Below are 7,997 nucleotides of genomic sequence, written 5' to 3'. Positions count from 1 at the left end.
AAATACAGCAGAGAAGGAGGACTCCTCCCCATGAGTCTTATAGCCCAGGGATGGGAAAGTCGGGCTCTTAATGAAACAAGAAGGCCTTTTCCTACCCACCGAAGGCACACTGGGTAATTCCACCACACTACCGCCCTGCCTGTCCAGAACAAAGCATTGTTCTGAGGGAGGGAAGGGATGTCTGGGGTCCCTTGAAGCTGTGGCTGAGAGGTTTCATTTACATTTAGTTAAACTGGCAGCAGGGTACTTCTTCTAGATGGCCTTTAAGGGCCTTCCCCATTCATATTTGGATTTTATGAACTGATTTATATTGAATATATCAAAACCAAAAGAAAACTTGAAGCATTCAATCTGATCCCTCTGCTTTATAGAGAAGAAAACTCGGGCACAGAATGGGGAGGTGGACTGTCCAAGGTTGCACAGTAAACTGGTAGCAAAACTGGAACTCAACCATTTATCTCTCAACCTCTTCTGTAAAGCTTGTTTTTGTCTAGCTCTCCAAGATTCTTTTCTCAAATCAGTGTTTTCTGAGATCAGGCAGGCTCTGTGTGTCCAGCTTTTGTGTCACACCCACGGAGAGTGCTTAGCATCATACTATTTGGCGAAAGCTCCATTTGTGACCAAAATTCACTCCCAGTTCTTGAATAATCTTTTCATAAGGACTAGGTGATTTCTTTCTATTATGAAGATCAGAGACTCTGGAAACGGGAGTAGAACAGAAGGGCATATGCCCACATAACTACCCAGACACCATCAGGTATTCTGATGTACGTTTGGGGGCTAGCTTGGTGAACTGGCTCTCACTAAAGCATTGGGAAAACGAAAGACCCAAAATGAGTAAGATAGACATAAGCTTAAAGATCTCCCAATCCAGCGACTCCTCCTGTGTCTGTATCTGCCATGGTGAAATAAAGAGCTAAGGAAATGTTTAATAATATTTATCTATATGCATAGATACCTTTCCTTAAAAAGGCCTCCTTTATTCTGAGACTATTTTCTTCCTTCTTTACAGTTATTAAATAGCAGTGGCAGGAAATGGTGCTTAGTTTGAGGTTTTGTGTCTTTTTTAATATTCTTAACCAGCGAGATGAAAGTTGGTACCAATGTCAACAACCTTGTGCTTGGGTACCTCAATTTTTTGGAAATTTCAGAAATACATGAAGTCTGAAAACTACAGATCTAAACCAGTATTGTCTTTTTATAGTTTTGGAATAAGAGGATAGTGGCAAAAAACTAAATGTCTCCATGTATTAATAGTCAATTACAAATTAATGGGGTCACAAAGCATCAGACACAACTGAACAACTGAACTGAAATCAACTGAACAAACCAAATGCAAATCTTGAACATTTGTAAAACTACTCTCACCTCAGTACTAAAGCTGCTGTGTGATCCTGGGCAACTTTTTAACTTTGGGCCTCTGTTTTCCAATCTGAAAAATGGACACAATGATTCCTGCCCTGACATCCTTATAGACAGCAAAGGTCAATACATCTTTGAATGTAAGGAATATAACTATAATCAACTCTGTACAAACAGCTACAAACTCCAGTGCCTGCAGGATCAGACAAGCAATGGAAATAAGTAAAGCAGACCAACTTTGACTGAACAGATGGCAGCCACCACTTAGCCCTGGTGCTGAGAACACACTGAGGCATGATAGGGAGTAGGGAAAACTAGCAAGTCTGACAACTGAAGGGAAAAGAGAGGCTACCCCAGTGAATTTTTACCACGCAGTAAAGTGGGCTGAGTATAACTCGACATTTTCATTTTCAAAGACACTGGAACTTTACATTTTTTAGCTATCTTTTGATTTTTAAATATTGACTACAATTCAGATTTTAAAGATTGATAGAGACAACAGATAACTCAATCAAAAAATTGGCAGAATGGGCTTTTCTGATGGCCCATAGGTTAAGAATCTGCCTTGCAATGCAAGGGACACCCAGTTTGACCCCTGGTCTGGGAAGAGATCATGCCGCAGACCAACTAAGCCTGTGCACCCCAACGGCTGAATCAGTGCTTGAGAGCCTACAAGCCACAACTACTGAGCCCATGTGTTGCAACTACTGAAGCCCACTCACCAAGAGCCCATACTCCACAACGAAAAAAGCCATTGCAACGAGAACCTCAAACACTGCACTGAAGAGTAGCGCCCACTCCCTGCAACTAGGAAAAGCCTGCCTGCAGCAGTTAAGACCCACTACAGCCAAAAAGTAAAATAAACACATCTTTTACAAAATGGGTGGAAGACTGAAATAGACATTTCTCTAAAGAAGACATACAGATGGCACACATGAAAAGATGCTCAACATCACTGCTCAACATCACAAATTATTAGAGAAAAACAAATCAAAGCTATTGCGATACAATGAGATATCACCTCACAACAGAATGGCCATCACCCAAAAAAATCTACAAATAATAAATGCCAGACAGGGTGTGGAGAAAAGGGACCCCCTCTACATTGTTAGTGGGAATGTAAATTGATGTAGCCACTATGGAGAACAGTATGGAGGAGGTTCCTTAAAAAACTGAAAATAGAGCTACCACATAAGCCAACAATCCCACTCCTGGATATATGTCTGGGGGAAATCATGGTTTGAAAGTATGCATGGACTCCAGCGTTCACTTCAGTGCTGTTTACAATAGCCAAGACATGGAATCAACCTAAATGTCCATCAACAGTTGACTGCGTAAAAACAATATGGTACCTGTGTACAATGGAATATTACTCAGCCACTAAAAAGAATGAAATAATGCCATTTGCCGCAAACATGGATGGACCTAGAGATTGTCATACTGAGTGAAGTCAGACAAAGACAAAAATATACGACACTTATATGCAGAATCCAACAAAATGATACAAATGAACTTATTTACAAAATACCAGCAGACTCACAGACATTGAAAACAAATTTGTGGTTACCAAAGGGGAAAGGTAGAGGGGAGGGATAAATAGGAAGTTCCGGATTGATTTCAGATGCTCACAGCAGCAAGTGGCAGCTTGCAGCAAGTAGCAGTGAGTGGTAGCCGGAAACAAGGTCTTAGTTTCCTGGAGTGGGAGTCACAAAGGCCCCAAAAGGGCCAGCAATCAACGCCAGAGTCCTATGTCCTTGCCTACCTAGTCAAGAATGAATTCAGGTTAAGAGGTTAAGAGGTTAAGAGGTTAAGAGGTAAAAAGTAAAAATTTATTGAAAAGTACATGCAGAAAGATGCACAGGTGAATTCAGAGAGAATCTTGCCTTTGGGCAGTTTCCTGGGTCTTTGCCTCCCCTTAGGCCAATCATCTTATCCTGTCCTCCCTTGCTTACTTTGTCTCAGGACCCTCCCCTGAGGTGCACACACATCCCTCAGTCAAGATGGATCTCCAAGTGAGAGTTTCTGGGAGGAGCAAGACTCATTATGGTCTGAAATTATCCCCTGACTTTTGCCCCCAAGGAGTCTTTCTTCGCATTTGTAGTGTCTCCCTTGTCCCAAAAAGGGGGAGAGTGGACTCCCCTCAATTATTTACCCAACAGGGTTTTGCCCCTCTTTGTCCTTGCCATGATTTTTACCTTGACTACTGCCATAACTATTACCTTAAGGTGTTTTCAAGAGACAAGGACTGGTTATTTACCATTTCTGTTATTACTTCCATTTTGGAGGGCAAACAGGAAGTTGATTATAAATTCCCCAACTGGAGCCCACCTATCTCTTGTCTCAGGAAATGCAAACAGGAGGCCAGTTGTAAATGTCTAAACATCTATCTCCTACTTCAGGAGTGACATGTACATACTACTTAATATTTTAAATGGATAACCAATAAGGACCTACTGTACAGCACAGGAAACTCTGCTTAATATTCTGTAATAACCTAAATGGGAAAAGAATTTTGGAAAAAGAACAGATACAGGTACATGTATAACTGATTCACTTTGCTGTACATCTGAAACTATCACAACACTGTTAATCAGCTATACTCCAACATAAAATTTTTTTAAAAAAAAGAAATTTCCATTCTCAGTTTTTGAAAACAAAGAGAATTCAAAATTTTAAATATTAAAAAAAAGACTGAGAGAGACAAGCAAAAGAATGCCATACATGGGCTGCCCATATCACCTCTGGACTCAGTGATTCCACTTTGTTCTTGTTCTGGAAGCCCCACGGGCAGGTCAGATCAGTAAGCGCCAAAGTGCCCTTTATCGCCTAACGACAAGAACACAGCTCAGGCCAACCTGAACAGTACAAATGTGCAGTAAAGATCAGCCCCTGAGGATCTGTACAGACATTTCAGAGTTGCTTAAGGGATAAAGCTGGTTGACAAAACACTTCATGAATTAGGATGACACTCTCTCTAAAGGCTCTGCTCTGTATTTTAACACTTGGAACCATCTCTCTGAACTCGCTAACCAGCTTGAAATACAATTTTCTCAACCTAAAAATGGGACCAATTATACAAGCTATTATTGCCTACTTAAATAAGATAGTATATATAATTTGAGTAGAAGAAGCATGACAAATACATGGCAAGACTGTTATGTCCCTGATATTGAAGGTAGTGATGATGACAACAGGGTGCCAGGCACTGTTGTATACTGGGAATAAACATTTAATCCTCTGACAACTCAGTGAGGTAGATACTGTTATCATTAGCATTTTATAAATATGAAAACTAAGGCACAGAAGGGTTAGGTAACTGCCCAGTGCTTCACCATGGACAAGTGGCACAGAGGGAGACAACCGACTGCAGCCTCCCTTCCTGCTGAGCCTCAGAATATTCTTTGCAGCCAAAGATGGAGAAGCTCTGTACAGTCAACAAAAACAAGACCAGGAGCTGACTGTGGCTCAGATCATGAACTCCTTATTACCAAATTCAGACTTAAATTGAAGAAAGTAGGGAAAACCACTAGACAATTCAGGTATGACCTAAATCAAATCCCTTATACTGAGAAATAGATTTAAAGGCCTAGATCTGATAGATAGAGTGCCTGATGAACTATGGAATGAGGTTCCTGACATTGTGCAGGAGACAGGATCAAGACCATCCCCATGGAAAAGAAATGCAAAAAAGCAAAATGGCTGTCTGGGGAGGCCTTACAGATAGCTATGAAAAGAAGAGAGGCGAAAAGCAAAGGAGAAAAGGGAAGATATAAGCATCTGAATGCAGAGTTCCAAAGAATAGCAAGAAGAGATAAGAAAGCCTTCTTCAGAAATCAGTGCAAAGAAATAGAGGAAAACAACAGAATGGGAAAGACTAGAGATCTCTTGAAGAAAATTAGAGATACCAAGGGAACATTTCATGCAAAGATGGGCTCAATAAAAGACAGAAATGGTATGCGCCTAACAGAAGCAGAAGATATTAAGAAGAGGTGGCAAGAACACACAGAAGAACTGTACAAAAAAGATCTTCATGACCAAGGTAATCACGATGGTGTGATCACTCATCTAGAGCCAGACATCCTGGAATGTGAAGTCAAGTGGGCCTTAGAAAGCATCTCTACAAACAAAGCTAGTGGAGGTGAGGGAATTCCAGTTGAGCTGTTTCAAATCCTGAAACATGATGCTGTGAAAGTGCTGCACTCAATATGCCAGCACATTTGGAAAACTCACCAGTGGCCACAGGACTGGAAAAGGTCAGTTTTCACTCCAATCCCAAAGAAAGGCAATGCCAAAGAATGCTCAAACTACAGCACAATTGCACTCATCTCACACACTAGTAAAGTGATGCTCAAAATTCTCCAAGTCAGGCTTCAGCAATACATGAACCATGAACTTCCAGATGTTCAAGCTGGTTTTAGAAAAGGCAGAGGAACTAGAGATCAAATTGCCAACATCCTCTGGATCATGGAAAAAGCAAGAGAGTTCCAAAAAAAATCTATTTCTGCTTTATTGACTATGCCAAAGCCTTTGACTGTGTGGATCACAATAAACTGTGGAAAATTCTGAAAGAGATGGGAATACCAGATCACCTGATCTGCCTCTTGAGAAATCTGTATGCAGGTCAGGAAGCAACGGTTAGAACTGGACATGGAACAACAGACTGGTTCCAAATAGGAAAAGGAGTATGTCAAGGCTGTATATTGTCACCCTGCTTATTTAACTTATATGCAGAGTACATCATGAGAAACACTGGGCTGGAGGAAGCACAAGCTGGAATCAAGATTGCCAGGAGAAATATGAATAACCTCAGATATGCAGATGACACCACCCTTATGGCAGAAAGTGAAGAGGAACTAAAAAGCCTCCTGATGAAAGTGAAAGAGGAGAGTGAAAAAGTTGGCTTAAAGCTCAACATTCAGAAAACGAAGATCATGGCATCTGATCCCATCACTTCATGGGAAATAGATGGGGAAACAGTGGAAACAGTGTCAGACTTTTTTTTGGGGGGGGGGGCTCCAAAATCACTGCAGATGGTGACTGTAGCCATGAAATTAAAAGACACTTACTCCTTGGAAGAAAAGTTATGACCAACCTAGATAGCATATTGAAAAGCAGAGACATCCCTTTGCCAACTAAGGTCCATGTAGTCAAGGCTATGCTTTTTCCTGTGGTCATGTATGGATGTGAGAGTTGGACTGTAATGAAGGCTGAGAGCTGAAGAATTGATGCTTTTGAACTGTGGTGTTGGAGAAGACTCTTGAGAGTCCCTTGGACTGCAAGGAGATCCAACCAGTTCATTCTGATGATCAGCCCTGGGATTTCTTTGGAAGGAATGATGCTAAAGCTGAAACTCCAGTACTTTAGCCTCCTCATGCAAAAGAGTTGACTCATTGGAAAAGACTCTGATGCTGAGAAGGATTGGGGGCAGGAGGAGAAGGGGACGACAGAGGATGAGATGGCTGGATGGCATCATGGACTCGATGGACGTGAGTCTGAGTGAACTCCGGGAGTTGGTGATAGACAGGGAGGCCTGACATCCTGCGATTCATGGGGTCGCATAGAGTCGGACACGAATGAGCGACTGAACTGAACTGAACAGAGCAATCCCAGAAGCCCGCACAAAATGATCAAGTTGGCACTTGGATTAAAGTCTATATTCCCAACTCTAAATCAATGCCTGGCACAAAAGAGGGCCCATTACTCTTATTAAATACCAGCTGCCTCCGTCCAGCATCACAGTGTGTTGTGAAAATCAAATCACAGGATGGGTGTAGGCAGGGGAGCTCAACCTTAGCATGGCTGGCATTTGGAGTCCCATCATTCTTAGCGGTGGGAGCTGTCCTGGGCACGTCCCAGTATTTAGCTGCATCCTTGTCTCTCCCCACTGGATGCTAGTAGCACACTCATACCAGCCCCCATTGCCAGGCTATGACAACCAAGAGTCTCTGACCATTGCCAAATGTCCCTGTGGGGCAAAACTGTCCCCGGCTGAGACCCATAGTGTAAGGTATGATTAGCCAGAGTCCTCTTCCTGGACCCACAGTGTTGACTCACCCCACTTTCCTCTGAAAAGCTGCCAAGCCCCACCCTGTACTGTGAGGTGTCTCCACCCTGACTGGGGAGTGAGAGGTGACTCTCCAGGATCCACCCCTGCTGTTTTCAAACACATCCCCAAGAACTTTCCTTTGTAAAGGTATCGCTGTTGAGTCTAGTAGGAACAGGTTGTAGGGGCGAGCAACTAACAAGACAGCTGCTGCTGCTGCTGCTGCTGCTGCTGCTGCTGCTGCTGCTAAGTCGCTTCAGTCATGTCCGACTCTGTGCGACCCCATAGACGGTAGCCACCCAGGCTCCCCTGTCCCTGGGATTCTCCAGGCAAGAACACTGGAGTGGGTTGCCATTTCCTTCTCCAATGCATGAAAATGAAAAGTGAAAGTGAAGTCACTGAGTCGTGTCTAACTCTCAGTGACCCCATGGACTGCAGCCTGCCAGGCTCCTCCGTCCATGGGATTTTCTAGGCAAGAGTACTGGAACAAGACAGGGATAGGGTAATAACATGAGTTGCAGAGTTTTCTTAACAGTAGTGACATATAATACCTGCTTCCCAGGGTTATTTGGAAGACTCAGCAAAGGCCTGG

Source organism: Ovis aries, chromosome 5 (assembly GCF_016772045.2).
Source record: "Ovis aries strain OAR_USU_Benz2616 breed Rambouillet chromosome 5, ARS-UI_Ramb_v3.0, whole genome shotgun sequence".
Lineage (NCBI taxonomy): Eukaryota > Metazoa > Chordata > Mammalia > Artiodactyla > Bovidae > Ovis > Ovis aries.
This window is presented reverse-complemented; position numbering follows the sequence as displayed.